At 39.7% G+C, this 11,987-nt stretch overlaps 1 long non-coding RNA gene across 1 annotated transcript; it reads right to left on the bottom strand.

The window, feature by feature from the left end:
* Window positions 1-9,659: 9,659 nt before the first annotated feature.
* Window positions 9,660-11,302, bottom strand: LOC148690418 (uncharacterized). Its single transcript, XR_015957216.1, has 2 exons — window positions 10,797-11,302; window positions 9,660-9,993 (listed from the first exon to the last, which is right to left on the bottom strand). It is a non-coding gene; the product is annotated as an uncharacterized LOC148690418 (long non-coding RNA).
* Window positions 11,303-11,987: the final 685 nt, after the last annotated feature.

Raw genomic sequence — 11,987 nt, 5'->3', positions numbered from 1 at the left:
GAAAATCTGGTTATAACCAGCATTTCTATACATAAAGGATAAGATGTCGTGGTTTGCTGCCGCATCGATTAACAAATATGAAATTGGCATTAGATATTCATCTTTAGGAGTTGCCAAGTTCAAATTTCTAAAATCAATGCAGATACGTAAGGCACCATTTTTCTTTAAAACTGGGACGATGTTTGCCAACCATTCGACGTATCGAGCTGTCTGAATAAACCCAGCTTTTAAAAGTCGAACGAGTTCGTCTTTTATGCTGAGTTGTACTTCGGTTGAGAAACGTCGAGGTGGTTGGCGGAATGGTTTACACCCAGGTTTGATACGTAATTCGTGTTCGACTAGTGTTCAATCTAAACTAGGCATCTCATGGTAGCTCCAAGCAAAACAATCTTTAAATTCTCTGAGCAAATTACAAAGCTCGGTTTTTACATGTTGGGGGTAACAATGCACTAACGAGTAAAGGTTATGGGTCTTCGGCCGTTCCAACATTTATTTCATCTTAAAGATCTTTGACTAAAGGTTGACTATCCTTAAGCTCGGCTGGTGCAGCCTGAACTTTGTCTAGTGAGAGTACTGAGCCGTTGTCTCATTCGGCCAAAAATTCGACTAAGCTTAAGCCCCAATTTGGTTACTTGGAAATAGCATACCAATGGGCCAGCAGTCATTCCATGGTAGATGAAACTGCGGCTCGGCGTCTATCCTGGTTGTCTTCAAACATCAGTGTCTGCAATCAGATCAGCCAACCCAAGTCTCACCAAATCCTGATGGACAGTATCGACGCCTATATCGATTGCTTTCTGTACCAAAAGTCAAGCCGGCCATCCTTCCTCGTTCAAACCCTGTAGGGTAATATAGCCAACGTGATCATCGTAATACCGTGTCTGAATCATATTGGCTTCAAACGGTTAATTTTCAGCTGGATGAACCACAACTAATTTGTCGTCCCAAAAGATGAGAACCTGATATAATGAAGAGAGAATGAAATGTGTTTGATGAATGCAATCTCGACTGAACAATGCATTATACTCGGTCTTGGAGTTGTCGATAAAGAATGCGATTATGTGATTGTGACCTGCAATGCTTACCTCTAAAGGAAGCACTCATTTGGTCTGGGACTTATCCCCGACGAAGCTATCATGGTTATTCCTGATGGAATGAGTTCGTTGTTAGATCGTTGTAGTGCCTTCATAATGGATACCGGTATGATATTGACCGTAGTCCCACAATCAACGAAGATTTTGGAGATTGGATAACCTTCAATGTGAGTCGTGACATACAACGGCTTCAAATGTTGAAGATTAACGAAGAAGAGAGGCGAAACAGTATGGCCAGAGCTGCTTTAAGTTTGTCATCTTTACTGGCTTTCCCATCTTCCTCGATAGCGATGAAATCGACTTGTGTTGCTTCCTCAACAACCACGTCCCTATCCAAGAAATTTGGTTGGTGTGTGGTTGGTTGAAATTCAGCAGGTAAGACATGGACCATGTTGATTTCCATATTTTCGAGGACTGAAGGGCCCATAGGGTCTTGGTCGTCGTCCTTCAGGTTATCGAGTGCGGTATCATGCTTTGGAGTATCTTCAACCTGATCATATTTCGCCTCATAAGGTACTTGCTCTCGTGGTATGTCGACTAAACTTGTTTTATTCTGGTTGTCATCCTCGAGCTTGTTCGTTACTGAGGTTTGATTTTGTCCCTGCAGTGCTTTACAAGCTTATTCTCATCGGCCGTAAGGCCGAAGAGAGATATTGCTGAAAAAACTTTGAAATGATGTCATAAATACTGAAGGTCTTCAAGAGAAAAATGAAGCTCGTCGGTGACTATGTCTGTGTACGGGTCGACCTCGAAACCGATGACCCAAGCTTCACATATGTGCTGGAACTTGGCCTTTATTGTTGGATCAATAGTTTTCTAGATAATTTGTTCAGCATCAGGTCAAGTTAGGGCCAGGTCGAGGGCTTCTTGACACACTTTAGGTAGGCCGTACAAGTCATTGATAGAATGTTTCTTGTGAAATTCTCGCATGTACTCTAGGGATTCTTTGAGAAATGCAGGGTGTAGATTCCGTCGGACTCTTATTAACGGTTCTTGCGGGGGTAGTGATGGAAGCTTGCTTTCGGCTTCTTTTTTGAAATGCTCGAAACGGGCATTCATCTCCCCAGGCCGAAGAAGGAGTTTGATGCGCTTCTAAGATTCTTCAATGGTGGTTTCAAAGTTGCGATCAATTATCTTTTTCCCTTGAAGTAATTCGGCCATGATTACGGGGGGTTGTCAGTCGTCTCCACTTCCTGCGGCTTCTTTCAGCTACCATTTGGTAGCCGAAGTAGCATGTGTTGCCTATCGTCGAGCCATGCAGTCTATCCGTTGGAGTCGATGTTTCTGAGATTTGGATAATGCAATATACATGCCGGTAGGAGAATTGTAACTTTACCAACGTTGGTCTCATGGCTTAGGTGGCTTGAAGGTTTTTTTATTCGCTGATGAACTCGAGCTGCTGGAGTTATGCGAGTAATAATCCTCATTATAAAACGGTGCGTCGAAATCAAGACGTCGTCTGGCTGAAGTTGGGTTGTCTGTTCGTATTTGATAGCCGAGCCTATCGAACACCTTTTAGCTCTGGCCTGCGCCGAGTACCTTTGGAGATGTTGCTGTGGCCGTGAATGGTTGCCATGGTGTTGGAACCTAAGCTGGTTTCTCCTTTGGTTCAGTTAGAACAACACCTGTTTTACAATGGCTACACAAAACCATCGGTCCGTCAGTTTCTTCTGCACTGGAGTCTGACATAGATTTGATTATGGCCAGTCCCAACAACTCTGTAGGTGGTTCGTTTGAAAATAGATCAAGCTTGAGTCGCGGCCGAGAATTCTGTTTTGGGACTTGTTGCATTGGAACGAACTCAGCCTTCTCATTCCCTTTGTGCTTGAGTAAATGAGCATCTACCATGCCAATTGTCGCTAAAGGGAAAGGATCAACATCGACAATCATCTGTTTTTCAGGAAATTTTAGCTTGCCTTTATCAATCCAACTTTGAATAGCATCAAGAAACACGATGCAGTTGTTTGTGGTATGTTTATTCGAGTTGTGGTACTTACAATACATTTTGCCTTTCAGCTCTTCGGCCTTTGGAATGTTATGTCCTGGCCGAATTTTGATGGTCTTTTCCAATAACAATTGGTCGAAAATTGCATCAGCCTTGGTGATATCAAAGGTCTAAACTTTTGATGTTTTCATTGTCTCTTCAGAGGCTGAGCGGGTTTTGGCCTCCTTGGAATTAATTTGAGCCAAAGCCTTGCATACGTACAGTTTATCTATCATTATCTCGACCACGTCCATACTGGCGTATCGGGAATCTTCACCTTCTGCTGATGCATAGCTAACCGTGGGATTCATGTAAATCGTTCCCCAGGATAAGGACTTCGAGATCTTTACTTCTCGGAGCAAATAATCATATTAGTCGACGTGCTGGGCCAGTTCGTACATATCTCGGAAGTTTGCCCCCAAGAATTTCTTTTTATATTCCACATCCAGGCCGTTCAAAGCGATTCTGACAAATTCAACTTCAGAAAGAGGTACTCGGCACCAATTTCTGGCCGACTTGAACCTCGTTAAGTATTCTATTAGTGATTCGTCAGATGTTTGAGCCATTCTAGCCAGTGATGAACCTGACATTTCCATCCCCGACCGATAGAATTGTTCATGGAATTTTTCAACCAGTTCATCCCAACTTTGTATGGAATTAGGCGGAAGGTTGATGTACCAAGTGAATGCCGAACCTGTTAGCGAGAAGTTGAATAAACGCAGTTTATGGAAGTCGCTATTAACATCTCCACATTGTGCAGTGAAACGAGCCACATGTTCTGATGATGACAGGGACGATTCGCCAGCAAAAAGGATGAAGTCTGGGATTTTGAAACCTTTAGGATATTCGAACTTCTCTACATAAGCTGGGTATGGAAGGATGAACTTTGGGAACTTTGGCCCTTTTTCAAGGCCAAATCAATCATTATTTAGACCTCAATCACATCGACCGATACTGTTTATTCTTTCTGATCGAATCCGTTTGATCTACTGCTTGATCCTCCTCTTTTTTCCAAATCAATCATTTTGAGCCGAGCAGATCCTGTTTCGACCTGTAATGTTGACACCGAATTATCCTTAGGTGGAAGTTGTCGGGAACGATTGGTGGATCCGCCATCGTAAACTTTACTAACCAACAATTCGAGCATTTTGTTATGTGCCTCACCATTACTGCGTATTACTTTAAGTATGCTTTTTACTTCTCGACTGAAAATCTAAGATTGCTTTTCGAGTCTTCTCCAAAAAAAAAGAGATCTAGTCGGTGGATCAGAACCTTCACCACCATCCTCATAGTAATCTTCGATCATTCCTTCCACAAAAATTGCTTTTGTCACTCTGGTGGTGATCTTCGCATAACGAGCCTGTCCACCGAGACTAACTTCCTTTTCTCGACGTGTCACACTCGTGGCTTCGGGTGTGATGGCAACATGAGGATTCTGTGTTTGTGACAGGCCATCATGATTTATATTTTAGACCATAGGTGGAAGGTTAGTCACTGATTTACCCATCCCTATTTTCTTTTTTACTGACCGTGTCTCAATGGTCATGAACTTCGTAGCTTCAGCAATGGGTCCCACTGGGTGTGCCAAAATGTTGACCCTAAAACCTACCAAGCCTACATGGCACGCAGGCTAAGTAATTAATAAGCTAACTACGTCCTTCAGTTGTGTGCGGGGCATGCCAACTCATTGGCCGAGCTCAACCAAGGAGTAAAATGGGTTGATGTTGCGTTGTGCGTGCTGCTAACTTCTTGATCTTACGACTGCGGCCGAGGAAGAAACATGTCGCGGTCTTCGGGTTCTAGAGCCTAAAGACAAGGCTACTAGCCTTGCGAAGTTCAATATCAAATTCGGCTTTCAATGTGCCGAATATAGTAACCCGTAACACCTCACTTCGCTGAGAAGGCTAATGAGATGACCTCTGCCAATAAGGATTCGAAAATCCTTCTCAACCGAGACTTGGATAGATAACCAGTCGACCTCGACGCAATGCTGTTTATCCAAATTAAAGGTGCTTCGCGGTCGGCTAATTCTTCGGCAATAGTGTTGTTTATCCAAACTAAAGATGTTTGCCGGTTGCCTCCACAGTGCTGTTTATCCAAACTAAAGATGTGTCAGCGGGAAAAAGAAAATAAAAATCTCAATGTTGTTGAGAGGTTTCGCGTAAAGCGAGAGTTTGCACAGGGCAGTTTGTGTGTTGAATTGGAGAGGCTTAGAATGATACACCCCTTTCTTATTTATAGCAACCAATCTCATCATGGCCGAACCAGAACTATATTCGGATTAGGATTCTTTATCCTAATCTAACCAAGTCTCGGCCAATCCTACTTCCATTAGGACTTTGAACCAAACTCTTTATCCTGCCACATTCACTTCTCAAATCTCATCATCTTCATCCCATTGAGACTCCTTGTTATGCTAAGATTCGACTTTTCCATCAATCCGTCTCATACTAATAATTTTGGACCCAAACAATATTATACATAAGTTGAATTATATGACCACGTGCTTCGGCTAATGGCAGAACATAAACCCTTGATGGACAATGCAAATGGGATATTTTAGCTTCTTAGAATCTCAAAGCCACATAAAATAATCATTTTCATGGTCCCCTGTCGTAATGTATTGGTTGTACATACATTGAACAACTATATTGTTTTGGTCCTCAGAAATTTAAAATATAAATAACACACCGACTTGGCAAGTGAACAGTCCTTGTCTGTGTGTCATGATGCACGCGGGTTTCTGCATGTGTTCTTATCCAAAAAATTCGGTTGAACTACTCGGATTATACACCGACCAAGTGCAAACCATGTCAGGTTAACATGTTCTCCAAAGATTTAAATGGAAAAACAAGTCAGATGATCAATGTATTTGAGATATATACAAAAATTTATTTTGTCACATAAATTATAGTCACAATATCATAAAATATTTGTTACAACTTGAACTATAAACTCTAAAATCAATATTTTAACTTGGTAAATACGATATATTTGATCTCGGTAAGCCACAAACGACATGATTTTTTCTACTAGTGGCTAGAACTATGAACCCGAACACCATTTTAAATCGGCAGGTAGGTGCTTAGGTTGATGACATTGACCAAAGAAAGTACTGCCAGTCCATATGTTATAAAATAACTAAACAATACGTTTATATCTTAGAGTATGTGATACATAACACGTATGATAATATGAGGAGACCAACACATGTGGCAATTAACCCAATAGAAAATTAGAAATACTCCGAAGAAGACCAGAGTAATGCACATACGCAACAATCGGGCTTTGCACATCAGCTGGTGTTTGTAGACTAACCTCCAATACGAGCCCAAATCCTTGTGCTAGGTTTTATTTCAAAATGGGTCTTGTTTTATTAAAACTTATTTGGCCGACAATACTTTCGAAAAGTTGAAAGAAAGTTGAGGTTTAATTATAAAATTAATTGACAATATAAGAAATAGCTTAACTCCCTAAATGTTCATGCAAGGCCATTTCTCTCATCAACGTGAGATTCATAATTTCTCTTAGACAATCCATAAAAAGATTTGCTTTTACAATCAAACTCAAAACTATATGGTTGCCTACTTGATGTTGCCTGCTCTGGGGCTAAATTTGGCCTGATTCCTTTAGCCCTTAAACCACCTCCAATGGTGGGTTAAATGCTAAATTCCCCCCCCCCCTCCCCCCCAAAAAAAAACCCAAAAATTTCCCCTCACACTCACTCCAACCCAAGGGGAAAATATGGGCAACCATTTTCTACTCCAACCATTCTACTCTAAAATTTTAGCCCCGGATTATTAAAGAATGAATTTAGGCTACTTTTTTTTGTTAAATTAAATTTTTTTAAAAAAAATAAATATGTAGACTATCGTAAATTAATTTTATGAACATTTTAATCTAAAAAACTTTAAATTCCGATAAATATTGGGTATAGTCCACCCCAATTTCTGGGCTAAATTTCGGGGGGAATTTGGCATTGGTTTAGCATTTAGCATTTAGCTCAAAATTTCCCCTTGGGTTGGAGTGCGTTTGGGGGGAAATTTTGGGGGGGGTAATTTGGCTTTTAGCCCACCATTGGAGTTGGTCTAAAAGGGGGAAGCAAGGCTAGAAACCGCCCAAAATTTAGCCCAAAATCAAAGTGGGCCCCATCGAAGAGAGTGGTTTTCAACATTTGGGCTCCAAACCCAGCCCGTGGACTTGCCAAACGCACCTAACACGCATTCCTTTCGACCGATCGGGACCCACCCACCTGGGCCTGTCGACCACGTTCCCCAGAGCTCCAACAGCTCTTTCGATCGAACGGCTGTGATCATCAGGCCGTTGGTTAATCCAACGACCTAGATTCAATTTTTTTTTCTTTTATATTTATATATTATTGAATCCAACGGCTGAAATCGAATATAATCAAATCTAACAGTAAAAAAAAAAAAAAGATCTAACAACCCAAATTTAAATCCAATGGCTAAAATAATTTTAAAAAAGAATATTTAACTCAAAATTCACCCAAAAACTCTATAAATACATATGTATTTGTTCAAACATTCACACAAAACTCAATTTTCTCCTACAATTCTTCCAATTTATCTTTCTACAATTTCTTTCCATTTCCAAATTATTCAACATGGCAAGAGAGCATATTAGAGGTCGTAATTGGACCTGTGAGGAAGATGTTGCTTTATGCTTGGCATGAGTTTGTGTTAGCAAAGATGGTGCAGTTGGCACAAATCAAAATAAGAAGTTGAAGGCTTGCTTTGTGGAAAATTTTGTGATTTTTCAATATTTATCGGAATTTAAATATTTTTAGATTAAAATGTTCATAAAATTAATTTACGATAGTCTACATATTTATTTATTTTTTTAATTAATTTAAGAAAAAAAAAAGCTTAAGTTCATTCTTTAATTATTCCGGGCTGAAATTTTAGTCCAAAATGGTTAGAGCTGAAATGCTGTTTCTAGGCTAAAAGCTAAATTTTTCAGGCTAAAAAATATAGCTTTTAGCTCAATCATTGGAGTTGGTCTTAGGTTGTAGACTAATTTTGTCAACTTTCAATGTTTTTGTTGCACTGGGTCGGCTATCTTGGACTAGACTAACTTCATGAACTAAGTTGTACCAGCTTAGAATAAACTAAGTTGTACTAACTTAAAGAGGTGTTTAGTGGAGTATCGGACTACAAGGAAGATAATAAAAAGTTATTTTTTGTATTTTTTATTTTCCTGTTTTAGAACTCTCTCCCTCTCTCATGAAACCTCTCTCTTCCCTATGACTCCCTTTTTTCCCGTCAAACCCCATCTCCCTCTTCTCACAATTCACAAAACATAAAGCCCAAATTTTACAAGTTTCTCATAGATCAAAATACAAATACTAAATTTCACAACTTTCTCCCTAATTTCACAATTGAAATCGAAATTGCCGCTAGGTCTGTTGTAATCGTGATGGCGACGCTCAGCTTCTTCTCCACCACCAACAAAAACCCCAACTAGTACTTGGGCATTTGGTATGCTCTGGTTCTGGTCCCGACTTAAGTCTAGGTCGTGTTCGAACGCGGAGATTGGCGTCGAGCTTTTGGTGGTGGTGGTCTTGTGGTTATAGTAGAGCAAGACGAGGAGAGAGGGAGAAAGTGGTGATGGTCTAATGCTATTATGTCACCGGAGAGAGGACAAATAGCAAAGAGGGGCCAGAGTAGGAGAGAGGACAAAGAACAAAGAGGGACGCTAGCAGGAGAGCAGAGACGAAGCCAAGGTCTTAGCTAGTCCCATGGTTTTTGGAGGCTCTCGCTAAGAACCACTAGACACATCCTTAGTCTTAGTCTGGGTGAGTCCCGATTAATCTCATTAACGTTTGTCCAGCATGTTAAGAAACACAGGATTAGACTAATAGTTACTCCAGTCTAGTCAAGTGAAAGTTAGTGAGGGCAAACAAACGCCCCTTTTAGGGCTAAATGTGGCCTATGCCTCTTGGCTTGAGGTGACCTTAATAACCTAACTCCTTATAAACCTTGATAGGGTTAGGTCCTTCACCTAAAAAATTTTATTTTATTACTATCTTTAAACTATCACAAAACATGCCACTTAGTACTACGGTCTGATGATATTCCTCGTCATTTGTAAGTGAGTGGTCTTAGGTTCGAATCTCGTGGAGGATGAATTCGATACCAAATTAGGTTGCCTATTGTGTAGTTTAACCGAACTCCCCCCTCCCTTTAGTGTAAAATATATCATTGTACTAAACTATTACAAAACATTACCTCCTCATCACCATGAATAAAAATTACTAATCAAAAGAAACAATTTATTACATATACTTATAAAAGGAAAAATTTATAACTTGTGTGGAGAAATCCTATAAAATGATTAAAAAAAGGGTGTATGTTTGACCAAAGAAACAAATGTGTGCAGTGTGCGTTAGGGAGGTTAGGTGGGTTCATAAGAGTCGTTAAAAGAGGGAGCACACCAGCTTGCTTACCTGACTAATCATTTTTTAATTTTTTTTAGGGGAGGAAAAGTTATACGAAACGAGGAACAAGTAGCACGATGAGACGGATAAAGGCACTAGAGCAATGAAACCGGGATCTGCAAGGTTTTTCTCGGCCGACAAAAGTGTAAGCTTCACGAGAAAGGACATCAAGATACAGGTTGTAATACAAGCGATATCCTTTTTCTGGTCGAAACTCGAAGGTAGAAAACAAGACCACTATGCAGCAGATATTAGATGTTGAGTGACTACATAGACTTCTAAAAAGGCACAAAATGCCAGGTGCATCTCCTAGCAAATAGAGAGGTACAAATTCATCAACGATTCAAAGTATCCATATACTACACTACTGAAGAATTTAACATTTCAAGCAGCAAAGTTAGCACTACGCAGCTGCAGGAATCGTAAAATTCTTGGAAGTTATCAGCCGCATTTCAAACCTGCACCAAGGACGGAGGAATGACATTAACAATTACGCTTCAGCAACGGAGTCCAATAACCAAGGTTCAATGCAGGTATATTCAAAACTTTCATAATTTGAAAAGACACCACGCTACTGTCAAGCAAATATTACATGGTCTACTCTTAAAGACAGCATTGTAGAATGCAGAGTTCCTCAAGATGGCAAATAACACATTTCGGAGTTATCATAAAAAGTATGTCCTCCTTTTCCAAAATTGGCGGTTTTTGAAGTGTCGCTTTATTATTCTACGTCCATTTCATGAGGTTATGTCATGAACATAAATGTAAAATCAGCAACCAATCTACATCACCCTAATAATTCAAGTCACAAATACACATACAAATTTGATCTAGTGCTAAAATTAATGGTCATATCACATGTCACTCGATTGGAGGTAACTGCATTTGAACAAGAAGAAAATGAAAAGCAGAGACAAACAAATGCCCTATCACCGTACCTGTTCTGTCCCTCAGTAAGAAACTGCATCGATATAGTTATAAGAATCAGCAAAGTAATAATCATATTCATGAATTCCATGATGTTTCAATTGTTTGCTCACAAGGTCCAGAGAAACTATCTCATCCCTCTAATTCTGATCATTTCTCCATACAACCCAATAATCTATAAAACCGAGAACCGAGAACAAGAAAAAATCAAGGCAAGTGTTTTAACAGCAGAGTAACATTCATTGAAATTATAAAATAAACAGTAAATTCAAAGCCACCATTGTTATAAGAAATAAGCTCTTAAAAACACCATAAAAGGGCTTCAGAAACTCACAATATATGATGAAACAAAAATGGTGGTGAAAGAGCGAGTATGGTTCTGCTGCTGCGTTGCGAGCTTGAATAGTGGACGCTTTCGGGTTTTAGGGCATTGCTTTTGGTAGGTGATTGTGGTGAGAGAAAGCCTAGCAGTAGTAGGGATCCCCTCTCTCACTGTGTATTTGTTTGCCCGTTGCTACTCACTAAACCAGCTGCGTCCATATTGACCGGTTAAACCTGTTCTTTCCTACTGTCACTTAGTACTAGTCTGGTCGTATTCATCTTTACTTGTAAGTAAGAGGTCTTAAGTTCGAATCTCGTGAATGACGAATTCGATACCAAATTAGGTTGTCCATTGTATGGCTTAATCGAACTCTCCCTCCCCTTAGTGTAAAATATATAATTGTACTAAACCAGCTCATTCGTACTGGCCAGTTAAGTTGATTTACCCTGATTTTGACCATGAAAGAGTTTAATCAGTTCAATCGTACCGGTAGATGGTGCTTTATTGCAGTGGACCAATGGTAAAAACCAATCATAACTATGCAACTTGTTGCTTTTTCCTTAATAACTAACTATTTAATATCGTCCTACTCCAAAAAAAATTACCCGTCTAGAATGAACCGGACTGTCATCATTTTTTGGTTTTGAGAACTTGTAAATCGGCCTAATCAAAGTTAGACCGACGATTCATATGTTTTCACTTATGTTGTTTTACTTTTACACACGTAGTTCTCGTATCAGTTTGTAATTGGAAAGATGTATGAGTAATGCCTAGATGAGGATGTTGATGATGGGGTTATTCATAATTGGGTTGTAACTACATTAGCTATTGACCACGTGGCCCAAATCAAATGTCTAAAATCGGTTTGGTTCGGCTTTCTGTTAAAATCAAACTGAACCAAATCATATAATTATAATTAGTTTGGTTGCGGTTTGGGGGTAAAACCAATTGAATTTAGACCATGGGCGGTTTTCGGATGGATTGGATCGAAACCAGGGTTTCAAATTTTCATACCAAAATTTCAAGTCGGATAGAAATTTGCAAATTCATATTATTCGGAATCCATATAATTTGTAAGCATCAGTGTATAGCAAAGGTGTTTTGGGTAACTCCATACAGTTTCCACCAAAAGTAAGCATTTTATGGGGTAAATAAGAGATGCGAGGTTTAACGGAGTTACACAAAAGTAGCATTGTAGGAAGC

This window comes from Pyrus communis, chromosome 15, assembly GCF_041283825.1.
Source record: "Pyrus communis isolate YQ-2024b chromosome 15, ASM4128382v1, whole genome shotgun sequence".
Taxonomy (NCBI): Eukaryota; Viridiplantae; Streptophyta; class Magnoliopsida; order Rosales; family Rosaceae; genus Pyrus; species Pyrus communis.
This window is presented reverse-complemented; position numbering and strand designations above follow the sequence as displayed.